This window comes from Lactuca saligna, chromosome 1, assembly GCF_052625555.1.
Source record: "Lactuca saligna cultivar CGN05327 chromosome 1, ASM5262555v1, whole genome shotgun sequence".
Classification (NCBI taxonomy): domain Eukaryota; kingdom Viridiplantae; phylum Streptophyta; class Magnoliopsida; order Asterales; family Asteraceae; genus Lactuca; species Lactuca saligna.
This window is the reverse complement of record NC_136417.1, coordinates 173,714,730-173,728,998: the sequence shown is the minus strand read 5'-3', so window position 1 is coordinate 173,728,998 and position 14,269 is coordinate 173,714,730.

The window sequence follows — 14,269 nt, the reverse complement described above, 5'->3', positions numbered from 1 at the left end:
TCGAGAAAAGAGCCTTTCGGCTCGGGAACGCTGCTCCAACGAAGCCCGGTTTTGCGAAAAACCCGTTGTTTTATCGAAGGAAAGTTGTTTTGAGAGTATCGAAGCGCTGTCCGAGTGTTGAGTCACCACCTTTCAAGTGAGTGCATAGTCCCTTTCATCTTACACATAGATATGAAGTAGTTTAATATAAGTTACGTGCTATGTGTGTATATTGTTTTAATACTTGTTGTCTACGTTGGACGAATGATTTATACATGTTTTAAATGATTTAAACTGTATAGTTATTTTATATCTACAAACATGATGGGATAAAACATGGGTAGATGAAATAGTTGGTAGGTGATGAAATAAAATAATGAGAGATAGGTGATGATAAGAAGGTGATGATGATAGATAGGTGATTATGAATCGGTGATGTAGGATACTACAACCTTGTCTGACAATTTGGAGATGTAGTCATCTACCAGACTATAGATGGCAACCACGGACTATCATAGACAACCCCGTGGAAACACCAGCGGGCTAGTAACCTATAGGTGATGAATTACGAGTTCAGGCGATGTTGTAACTACGTATTCATGCGATGATAGTCTAACCCTTATTATGACTTACGAGTCCAGGCGATGTTGTGGCTACGTATTCATGTGATGATAGACTAACCCTTATCATGATTTACGAGTCCAGGCGATGTTGTGGCTACGTATTCATGTGATGATAGACTAACCCTTATCATGATTTACAAGTCCAGGCGACGTTGTGGCTGCGTAATCATGCGATGATACCCTAACTCTTGCTAGACACATATTGAGGGAGTAATCCCCGGATTAGTATTGTCTATGCAATGTAGGCGATGATCCTTACGTAATGTTCGTAGGAACAATCATATAAGGATATACGATGTAAGGAGATGAGAAGTAAATATGATATAGGAGATGACCCTTGAGATAATATCTTTAGGGAAGACTAAAAGAAGATAATGGTGATGGGTAATTGGGTTGATTGTTTGATTGTTTAAACATAATAACTATATTATTGTGGGTTCAAAACCCTATGTACTCACCAGGTTTCCCAACCTGACCCACTTAGTTTATTTATATCACAGATGTTGATACGAAGTCACTTTAGACTGAGAGATTTAAAGAGATGTAGATCACTAGTGTAAATAAATGTAAGTTCTGTTTATGCTTATGTTCCTGTATTAACGATGACATCCCAAACGTTTTAAAAATGAAATAAGTACGTTTCTTCAAAAATGTTTTAATAACGTATTTACCATGTTTTTCTAGGAACAAATTCCGCAACATTTTTATGAAATTAAGTACTCTGATTTTTATAAAGCATAAACAAACCGGTCTTTTCTGGCCGTGATTTTGGGGATGTCATAGTTGGTATCAGAGCATTAGTTTAAGCGAACTAGGAATATGGTGTTATTTCTAGACTTAAACTTAGAATGGTAAGCAATGATTGTGAGGAGTGTGTTTAATAAAATTTAGGTAATACACCTGAATAGACACAAGCACTAGCTTATTTAGGGAAAATTCCTAACATGCTTTCATGTGCTAAATGATTTATGATATGCATTATATGATCGGATCAATGGTCTGTTGCCGACCGGATCTGGAAATTTTATGTGCTCAGGTTTCTAAACGCTTAATTACGATATTAGAATTGGCATGTAACTTTTTGGAGTAACAAGGAGGAATACGCGTCTAATTCTTCCTCTATCTATACTCTTGTCTCGATACACCAAACGCTTTCTTTGGAGAATAGAATGTCATGATAAGGACTTATAGAGTATTGAGTAAGTTGAGGAAATGAAAAGGCTTACGATAGTGAATGACACCTATCAGAAGAAATCATAAGAGTGGTATCTTGCCTTTAGAATATGTCATGCTGTACGTTTCGAGGAGTACAGTACGTCCGAAGTACACCTTCAATTGGCAGGATGATGGAATCATTGGCGCAATTCATGAAGTTGACCCATCGTATGGTATTTCCACCGAGCTGAAGCAGAATTGATGATTGAAGATACGCATAGAAGAAGTCCTAGTAGAGTCTAGGGAAAAGTTTATGATTGTTTGGACACATTTTTATGTGTTAAAATTTTTTTCTGATAATAACTTGGGAAAACTGCGAGACAATACTTGGGACGAGTATGAGTAGGTGTGAAAGGTAGTAGATGCATATACTACCGGAAGCACAGGACTCACGCTTGGATCAGGGAAAGTCACAAGGTTACCAAGAAACTAGTAATTGATTTCGATTTATTCAAGTGTGTTGTTACCATTGTTTCGGTAATGACTAAGATGATTGTTGATATTCCGACCCTAGTGGTCATATCAAATTGAGTCCGATTACGATGAGTATGTTACGTGGTTCGGAGAACCAAGTTTGATGTAGCACTGACTTAAGCCGGAAGAATTAATCAAAGCGATCAGTAAAAGTATCTCGACGGTTGCTAAAAAAACTGTACCTTTTAAGATGTAAATTAGAACACGAAGGAAGGTATAAACTGTTCTGGAAATTTGACTCTAAGAGACCTGAGTCTGAGCATTGCAACATACGATGAGAGGTCATTAGAATATGACACATCGGTCCATTGTATTAATAAAAGAACTTATCTTAAGTTCGTATCCAGTGAGGATCGAGATTGTGACTTGAAGGTCATAATTGATGGGTTTTGAGCATTCTAACACTTCCTAAGTGTACATGCAACCCTAATAACCTTGGATCTATGTTTGTCTAATTTGTCATGCAAAGTTGATTTCCAAGGTTATATTCCTATCTAGCATACATGGGGAACAATTTTAACATAAACTATAAATAGAATAACTTACCTTGTTGTTGCTTGTGTTCCTTGAAACCTTGTGAGCCTAGCACCCCAAGTGTGATGCCTCAAATGCTTCACACAACACCAAATGCTCTTGGAAGAACTTATGAGAGAATACTTACTTCACAAAAACGGCCAAGCCCTCTATTTCTTTAGTGTGTGTAGCCGATTTGGGAGGAGATCATATTACTTATATAGTGTTGACACATCTAGGGTTAAACCCTAATGTGTCATGACTCTTCATTTCCATGACCCATGGGTTTGTAACTCCCATGGAGCATCCATGGAGCATCCTATGGGTGGAACCCAACTTGATGATCCATGGAGCCTTTTAGCCCACTATACAAGATATGGATGATTTACTTAATCAACCCATATATTTAATTAGTTATCTTTTGATCACTTAATTAATTCTAAATTAATTCTTGATCAAACTAATCAAATAATATTATTATTAATATATTAGAACTTATAATATATTAATAATCTCCAAGCGTTATTTCTCTCATTTAGTCTTTCCAATTGCATGGTGCCATGCAACCCAAATGGACCATGCCGGGTCGGGTCAAGTACATACCAGAAATAGTTATGGACTTAGACACCTTATCCAACAGTCTCCCACTTAGATAAGTCTAGTAACTATTACTGCAAGTATGACTTCAGGAACCGATCGGCAATCGTAGCTCTTTACAAGGTTTCTCGAAACTTGAGAAGACGTTGGTACGCCATTTAAGATAAGTGATCATATAATCCTCTGTTCTAGATATCAGTCGGACAAATACATGGAACAATGTCTTACTTATTGTCCAACATTTGTTTCCTGATTTCCGATTTGTTTGACAAAGAACTTCATTGAACACATCAATTCAGTTCTGACTGGGCCCGATACATAGGTCAAAACAAAATCATCGAGGGGCCCAGATATCAGCTTCTAATCCAAGAAGGAACAGATAAACTTCGACTCATATGTTTGTTCTACTACTCATTGAATTACACACAAGAGCACGATTTTATAACATCGAGTTACCAATGCGTTTTTCGTACAATCAATGCATAACCAACTCGTAAGTAACAAACCATATCTCTAGGTTTAAAGACTTATATGATATTACCGTCTCACGATCACTCGAGATAGAATTCCATGAAGTGATTCCAGTGAGCGTGGGTTGAGTCCAATGCTCAGAACTTATGAGCACTCATGATTGTTGTAGCCTTGTCCCAGACCTCTACAACCAAACATGACAGTCTTGATTCATACCTACTTCCGACATATGACCGACTGTGGAGGTTTGAATAATATGTTATACCAAACAAAATTATTCTGGAAGTCAAAACATGCAAAGAAATATAGTAAACGATCGACAAGAGATAGTAACACTTTACTCATAAATAAAACACTTTTATTCATCATCAAATGTCAATTACACTTTACAAATTTCGATATTATCTAACTACTAAAGCTAATATCATCCTTCAGCCCTATGCTCCGAGCATGCTGGAGATGCTTAACCCGAGTCAGTCCCTTCGTGAGGGGATCTGCTGGGTTCTCATCCGATGATACCCTCTTTGCCACGAGGAGTCCTTCTTCGATCCGATGTCTGATGAAATGGTATTTTCTGTCGATGTGTCTGGATCTCCCGTGATCCCTTGGTTCCTTGGCTAAGGCAACAGCACTTTCACTATCACAGAAAATTTCCATCGGCTCTTTAATAGCTGGTACAACTCCAAGGTCTCCAATGAAGTTCCTCAGCCATAACGCCTCCTTTGCTGCTTCGCTAGCTGCAATATACTCTGATTCACAAGTAGAATCTGCCACTGTCTCTTGCTTGGAACTCTTCCAAGAAATTGCTCCTCCATTTAGGGTAAAGACCCAGCCCGACTGAGAGCGGAAGTTATCCCTATCAGTCTGGAAGCTAGCATCACTATACCCTACAACTCTCAAGTCATCACTCCCACCGAGGGTAAGGACCCAGTCCTTAGTCCTTCGTAGGTACTTGAGAATAGTCTTTACCGCAGTCCAGTGTGCCTTGCCAGGGTTCCCCTGAAACCTGCTAACCATGCTCAAGGCAAAGGCTACATCAGGTCGAGTACACGTCATAGCATACATGATTGAACCTACAGCCGAAGCATAAGGTATTCGACTCATTTCTGCTATCTCAGCCTCAGTGCTAGGGCTTTGTGTCTTACTCAGTTTGGCGTTACTCTGGATGGGCAACTCTCCTTTCTTGGAGTCTTGCATTCTGAATCTCTTCAGAATCTTCTCCAAGTAGGTACTTTGACTAAGTCCAATTAGTCGTTTACTCCGATCTCTCAAGATTCTTATCCCCAAAATATAGGCAGCTTCACCAAGGTCCTTCATAGCGAAACACTTTCCAAGCCAGGACTTTACTTCCTGCAGGGTTGGAATGTCGTTTCCTATGAGTAGTATGTCATCCACATACAATACCAAAAAGCTAACTATACTCCCACTAGCCTTGACATATACACAAGACTCATCTTCACTCCTAGAAAAGCCAAATTCCTTGACCTTTTCATCAAAGCAAAGATTCCATCTGCGAGGTGCTTGCTTTAATCCATAAATGGATTTCTCAAGCTTACACACTCTATTAGGGTACTCGTTACTGACAAAACCCTCTGGCTGACTCATGTAAACATCTTCAACCAACTTCCCATTAAGGAAAGCGGTTTTGACATCCATTTGCCAAATTTCATAGTCATGAAATGCGGCTATGGCTAACAGAACCCGAATAGACTTAATCTTGGCTACCGGAGTAAAGGTCTCATCATAATCCACTCCAGGAATTTGAGAGAAGCCCTTTGCAACCAGTCTAGCCTTATAAGTGTGTACTTTACCATCCATGTCGGTCTTCTTCTTGAAAACCCATTTGCACCCTACAGTCTTTCGACCTGGTACATTCTCAACCAAGTTCCAAACTTGATTGTCATACATGGATTGTATCTCGCTATCCGTAGCCTCTTTCCATTTGGCAGACTCGGGGCTTGCCATGGCTTCCTCGTAGCTGTTAGGGTCATCTTGACTTACTAGTGTCTCATCACTAATAAGTGTCTCACCTTCTGCAGTAATATGGAATCCATAGTAATGCTCAGGTGCACTCCTAACTCTCATGGAACGCCTCAGAGGTACAGATTCGTCAATTGGCTCAACAGGAGTTTCCTCCTCAAGTTGAGGGCTAGAGTTTGAAGTTCCTTCACCACTTGACTCTTGAATTTCTTCAAGATCAACTTGCCTCCCACTGTCTCCTTGGCTTATAAACTCTCTTTCTCGAAAGACTCCTCTTCTTGCTACAAAGATCACATTGTCACTAGGTCTGTAGAAGAGGTAACCAAAGGATTGTTGTGGGTAGCCGATGAAAATACACCTCTCGCTTCGGGGTTCGAGCTTATCATGAGTCTCGCGTCTCACGAAAGCCTCGCAGCCCCAAATCTTGATGTGGTCTAGTTTAGGTACTTTACCAGTCCACATCTCGTGAGGAGTTTTGGCAACTTTCTTTGTAGGGACTAGATTGAGGATATGGACGGCAGTCTCTAAGGCATACCCCCAGAATGAGATTGGTAGCGAAGCTCGACTCATCATGGAACGAACCATGTCCAACAAGGTTCGATTACGCCTCTCAGCCACACTATTCAACTGCGGTGTCCTGGGAGGTGTCAATTGTGAGACAATCCCACATTCCTTTAGATAGTCGAGGAACTCTGAACTAAGATACTCACCACCTCGATCGGATCGAAGCATCTTAATGTTCCTGCCCAATTGATTCTCGACTTCCTGTTTAAATTCCTTAAACTTCTCGAAAGTCTCTGACTTATGCTTGATTAAGTAGACATATCCATATCTACTGTAATCATCGGTAAAAGTCAAATAATAACGATTAGCATCCCTTGTGGCATGTTTGAATGGTCCACACACATCCGTGTGTATAAGGTCCAACAAACCTTCACTCCTTTCACACGAGCCTGTGAAGGGTGACTTTGTCATTTTTCCAAGTAAGCATGATTCGCAACTATCATTTGACTTTAGGTCAAATGACTCCAAGACTCCATCCTTTTGGAGTTGGCCTATGCGTTTCTTGCTTATATGTCCAAGACGACAATGCCATAATGATGCTTTATCCAAGTTATTATTATTAGTAGAATCAATACACAAAACATTATTTCCTAAATTATCTACAATAGATACAGCTTCATACACACCATCACAAGGTAATGCTTTAAAATAAAGAACATTATTAAAGAAAGCATTAATCGAACCAACTTCATTATCAAACGAAAAGGTGAAACCTTGTTTGTACAATGCATGAAAGGAAATAATATTTCTTGCCATTTCTGGCGAATAACAACATTTATTCAAATCTAAATTTAACCCACTACTTAGCGATAAAGTATAAACTCCAATCTTGGTGACAGGTGTAACTTTCCTATTCCCCATGATTAAGTTTATTCTTCCTTGCTCCACATTCTCACTTCTTCCTAGTCCCTACAAGTCACAACAAATATGAATACCGCAACCGGTATCAAGGACCCAAGATTTCGAATGGGGTGAGTTATTAGAAATGATAGTGTAAATACCTGCATGGTTGGGTTTGACTTTCCCATCCTTCACATCTTGCTGGTACTTTGGGCAGTTCCGCTTCCAATGAGCTTTTTCATGGCAATAGAAGCATTCAGCCTCTTTTGGGTCAGAAGAAGGAGTAATGAAACCTTTCTTGGTTCCACTTGAAGAAGAGCCATCAAGGGTCCGAGCCTTGGTACCCTTTGAAGATCTCTTTCTCTTCCTCCCTCGACTTTGCCCGATTGCCAAGACCGGAGTTGAGTCTGGAGTAGGAGTGATAGCAACCGACTTCCCCTTAAGACCTGTTTCTGCGGTCTTGAGAAGTCCCTGAAGTTTGCTGAGGGTGACCTCTTCCTTGTTCATGTGATATGTCATGCGGAATTGATCATAGCACGATGGTAAGGAGTGAAAAATGATATATATTGCAAGCTCCTCAGGGAAGTTCACATTGAGCTTCAGCAAACGATCCACATACCTTTGCATTTTCTGCATGTGGCTCGTGACGGACTCTCCGTCCTTCATCATGGTTGTTATCATGGAGCAGATGACTTCGTACCTCTCTTGTCGTGCACTTTGATGGTATCTTTCCATCAAATCTTGGTGCATTTCATAAGGGTAGAAGTCTTCATAAGACTTTTGGAGTTTAGCTGTCATGGTGGCTAACATGATGCAAGCCACCTTGGTTGCATCTCTCTCATGAGTATGAAAGGCAGCGATCTCCTGGGGAGTTGCAGTGGACTCGTCAATTTCCTTAAGCTCCTTGTCAAGGACATATTCTTTGTCCTCGTAGCGGGTAATCATCCTGATGTTTCTGATCCATTTGTTGAAGTTGGATCCATCAAAGGTGACTTTCCCACATAGACTCATAAGAGTAAAGGAGCCATTAGGATTCGAGCCATAAGCATTAGTTGAAGACATCTGAAAAAGAAGAACAAGTTTAGTTTATATTTAAGAGAGTCCTTAATAAAACACCCAAATGTAATATTAAGGCTAGGATCCAATCACAATATAATATAACTTAGAAGAGGTATGCCGTAATCTAAGCTATACCATATTTGAAAGGTAGGTGAATGACGATTCACCAATTTCCACCACTAAAACCGAAACATTAAATATTTAGTTTTTATTGGTTTTAGAAATTCCTAGATTCTTTGAGATCCAATGAACTTTTCAAAGGCATGTTTCAATCTCGGGAGTGCCCTCCAGGTTTTGTGACTGGGATGCTGAGGATCACAAAACGAGGTGTGAAGTAACCATGCAAATCACTTGGTACCCTTAAAGTTTATCACTCAATCGATGTGCCGGTAAACCACACACGCTCCACCGATACTATAATAAACCTTAAGTCACCCTTTACCTACCTTGTTAAGTCCAAGTTAGTGTGCCGGTTAACCACACACGCTCCACCAACGACTCAGACAAAGTGTAAAGTGTAATTTCATGGATTAGCACCTTATTCACATTTTTCCTAAAGTAACTAAGATTGGGAATTTAATAAACATTTAGTTACTTTATTATATTCATCATACTTTGAATGAGAATTTATAAGTCCTTGTCTTACCCGTTCGGCTAACGACCCTCCACCAGTCAAGCAAGCGGTGGGTGAGAATATTCACCCATTAAGTCACCATTTTATAGGCAACAACCTTATACCCACCTTATAGACCGGCTTCATGAATGAGGCGTACTAGCGGTAAGACGGCTTTATTCTTATACATATATATATAATTATTAAATTATCATAATATAAGTATAAGGGTTGAATTTTAACTTTTAAAATTCTAGGGGTTGGAACTAAAGTTTTAACTTAACTTTACTTGTTCCAAAACTTGAGGGCAAGTTTTGTAACTTTCAAAACTTTTCATTTCTTGTAACTTATGAGTTTAATAGAGTCATAAAATGAAGACTCTTCATTTTTATAACTCTTGTGTTTTCTTAATGGTTTTAACTCAAGTGTGACTCTTGGTTTTCCATAACTTAAGGATAAGTTATGGACTCCATTAAAACACATTATGATCAAGAATTAAACTACCAAATAGGTTACAAATAATTCCTATGATCATCTAAAACATCATAAGAACAAGAACATGACTATGAACACAATCAAAAATTACATAAAACTTTGTAATTTTTGATAACTAGTTGTTGTAAATGAATTAGCAAGACATTACACCACCAAAAACAAGTTTACATTTACTAAAACAGTTTAGGGTAATGTTTCTAATTCATTTTCCAGCAACTGAATCGAAATTCTGCACTCATTCGACCCTACTCGCCGAGTGCATGAACATGACTCGCCGAGTTGGTTGAAGATACACATGGACTCGACGAGTCCCCCTAATAGACTCGACGAGTCCATTCGCAGACAGCAAATTTTCGATTCTGTTGTCAACTTTTAAGCACAAATAAGAACAAACAAGCCTAGGCTCTAATACCACTGATGGGTTTTGAGCATTCTAACACTTCCTAAGTGTACATGCAACCCTAATAACCTTGGATCTATGTTTTTCTAATTTGTCATGCAAAGTTGATTTCCAAGGTTATATTCCTATCTAGCATACATGGGGAACAATTTTAACATAAACTATAGATAGAATAACTTACCTTGTTGTTGCTTGTGTTCCTTGAAACCTTGTGAGCCTAGCACCCCAAGTGTGATGCCTCAAATGCTTCACACAACACCAAATGCTCTTGGAAGAACTTATGAGAGAATACTTACTTCACAAAAACGGCCAAGCCCTCTATTTCTTTAGTGTGTGTAGCCGATTTGGGAGGAGATCATATTACTTATATAGTGTTGACACATCTAGGGTTAAACCCTAATGTGTCATGACTCTTCATTTCCATGACCCATGGGTTTGTAACTCCCATGGAGCATCCTATGGGTGGAACCCAACTTGATGATCCATGGAGCCTTTTAGCCCACTATACAAGATATGGATGATTTACTTAATCAACCCATATATTTAATTAGTTATCTTTTGATCACTTAATTAATTCTAAATTAATTCTTGATCAAACTAATCAAATAATATTATTATTAATATATTAGAACTTATAATATATTAATAATCTCCAAGCGTTATTTCTCTCATTTAGTCTATCCAATTGCATGGTGCCATGCAACCCAAATGGACCATGCCGGGTCGGGTCAAGTACATACCAGAAATAGTTATGGACTTAGACACCTTATCCAACAATAATTTGGAGTCTAACTTGAGATAGAGAGCGTATGCAAGATCGAGCACCGCCTGCAGTCAAGGAGTCTAAGAGTTAGATACTCGTTCGAAGAAACGTCGAAGTTATGACTTAGGATGAATAGATAACCAAAGTTTAAACGGTGTATGTGTTTCTATCCATGTGAATTTGTTAAAACCAAAGTTTACGACAAATTCAAACTCATATGGACCGAACTTTCTTAATCTTGATTTCTTGACTTATGGTAGCACAGCTGCCCACCATGTCTTCCAAGTAGTTAAGCAGCTCACCTTTTCCTATCAATGTAACTTTCATTGATTAAGGTGCCTTGCCTTTTATGCGTTCAAAATGAGAACTCATAGGACTCACATGCATAATTAACTCAATTGGAACAGCACATAATCAAAATATTGTCAACATGATAGGTTGTAAACCTCAACTCGTGTGCTAGTGATGATCGATAAGGTTTATTTGATTTGTTCTTCAAACCTTTAAAGACCATTAAGACTCCCACTGACTCCTTGATAGATAATATTCTCTTGTCAATAAACATTTGTTGACAACCAAATATTCAAGAGTTAGTGTAGCTTTTATCAAAACACTTCATAAATTGGTCCTAGTTGGCCTTTGTCTTATCCAAGACATCACAACTTTCCACATTTGATGAATGTTATAAACCTTTAATACGTTTCACTCTTTGTCACAATCTTAACTTTAAGACTTGTTATTGGAACGAACTATGCTAGACTTCTTGATTTAACCATTTCTTCAATCCTTGATTCATCTTCTTAAACATACAATTGTACTAAGACTCACTTAGAGGATCAATTGATATATGGTTCTTAATCATTAAGACCCATTATAAAGCATAAAAGCTACTCTCCCTTCTTCTTAGAATGGAGAGACATCTATCTTTCTGCCTACTTGATTCTTCTTATTCGTTCTACTATTGATCTAAACCCTTTAATCAATTCAGAATTACACTTAATATTGTAAGTGTAATCATATTTACTAAGACTTCAGTAAATCATGACGAATATCTTTGTTACTCTTATGGTGAACTTGATCAACAAACAACTTTGTGTACTCGATCTCCTAATCCTTCACTTGACACTTTGTCAACGAATTTGTCAAATTTCCAAATATGAAAATTCATCATGCAACCAAGTTGCGTGATTCCAAATTTCAGTCCAATTGAAACTTTGGGCGATGAGAAACTCTCCCTATTCGGTAAATTCTCGACATTTCCATAAATAACATAACTAAGAATCATATCCATTCGTTGTAGAAATATGCAAACATCAATTTTCATAACGATTTCATTGCTAGGAAGTAAACAAATAAATAAGTCAAAATTTATTTTATTTATAAAAGCAGCAGAAAAACATTTGTCCTTACAATGCAAAATCTATTGAAAACTATGTAAAAGGAAAATTTCTAACATAACTATCTAAGCTCAAAATCCAATCTTCAATTCCATGCGATCGAGATCCACCTCTTGTGATTAGATTCATCTTGCTCTCTTATCAAGCTTCCTTTCTTTTCACCGATCCTGCAAAACATTCAAATGCAATCTTATCACATCATGTATTTGATGGGTTTTAGCCATAAGAACTTTCCTATGTGCGCATGCAAAACCCTAATGCTTGGATCTAGGCTTTCTAATTAAACATGCTTTGAATCCAAGACTTCTAATGGCTAATTAGGTTAAATAACAACATTGAAATAGATCTAGAATCATACCTTTGAGTTCCTTGTTGATCTTGTTGTCTTGGAGCTTCTAGAGTCACAAATGTCACTCCTCTAATGGCTTTCAAACACCAATAACAAGCAAGATGATTTAGGAGAGATGAGAGGGGAGGAATTCCGCCAGAGTATCTCTACTTTAGATGGTGTGTCGAATTCCCTCACCCCTAGGGTCTATTTATACTTGTAGACTCCTTAAGGATTACAGCTTTAACCCTAATTGGATAACTTAGACTTTAAGTTGATCCATATCCTTTCCTTGATAACCCTATGGACGATTTTGGCTTATCCAAGCCCTAGAAATCGTCCATCCTATCTACGATAAGGATTTATAGTCTAAAGTGTAACTATCAAACAATTGACAGTTTATACCCTCTTATTTAATCAATCTCTTTAAGTCACCAAATTAATTCCAATTAATCTATGACTTATATTAATCAAATAACCATATATTATTCCTTATAATATTTACTCTCTCTTAACAAATCATCCATCAAGTTGCTATGGTGAAGGCAACCCAAAAGGACCATGCACAACCGGATCAAATACTTGCCTAATATAGTTGCAGCCTTAGACACTATTCCAACAGTCTCCCACTTGGATAAGTCTAGTAACTATACAAGTACAATTCGGTTTGCAATCGTAGCTCTCAAAGACGCTGTCAACTCTGATCTAATGAATCTTGTCCTTTAGATAAGGGATCGTACAGTCCTCTGTTAGATATCATGCTGACAATCCTATGGAATGGTTAGTCAAGCATTTAGATTTCTCGATCTCTGATTTATTTGACATAGAACTTAATCAAACACATCAATTTAGTTCTGACCGGGCCCGGCACATAAGTCAAATCAAATCATCGAGTGGCCAAGATATCTCTTCTACCCTCTTAGGATGAAATTTACAGATAAACTTCGACTTATATGCATTTACTTATCCATTAACCAACTATACACAACAATGCGTTTTATAACACCAAGTTACTGATGCGTTTTCGCATTATCAATGCACAACCAATTAACAAATAATAAATCATATATCTAGGTTTTAAGACTATATGATATTATCGTCTTGCGATCACCTTTTATATCGTATTCCATAAAGTGATTCCAGCAAGCGCAGGTTTATTCCAATGCTCAAAACCAGTTCATAAGCACTCATGAACGTTGCAGCAACCCTTGCTATGTCTAACACCATTTAGATATTCTACACACCAATTCATGACAATCTTCATTCATATCTACTCCCAACATATGAACGATTGTGGACCATTTGAACAATTTCTATTATTCTTAATAACCTTAATTATTCTGGAAGTCAAAACATGCAAAGTGAAACAATAGTTAAACTATTAACATATGACAATAACTTTACTCGTAAATAAAACTCCTTTATTTAATCATCAAATGTTAATTACATTTATCTATTATACGTTTCTAATACTATCTAATCTATACTAATATCATCCTTCAGCACAATACTCCTAGCATGCTGCAAGTGCTTAACCCTACTCAGTCCCTTCGTAAGCGGATCTGTTGGGTTATCTTCTGATGATATCCTCTTTACTACGAGTTGTCCTTCTTCTACATGATGTCTAATGAAGTGATATTTTCTGTCGATATGTCAAGATCTACCATGATCCCTCGGTTCCTTGGTCAAGGCAACCGCACCTTCGTTGTCACAGAAAATCTCCATGGGCTCCTTTATGGCCGGTACAACTCCAAGATCACCAATGAAGTTCTTTAGCCATATTGCCTCCTTCGACGCTTCGCTCGCTGCGATGTACTCTGATTCGCACGTTGAATCAGCTACGGTTTCCTGCTTGGAACTCTTCCATGACACTGCTCTTCCATTTAGGGTAAAGACCCAGCCCGACTGCGAACGGTAGTTGTCCCTGTCGGTCTGAAAGCTGGTGTCACTATACCCTC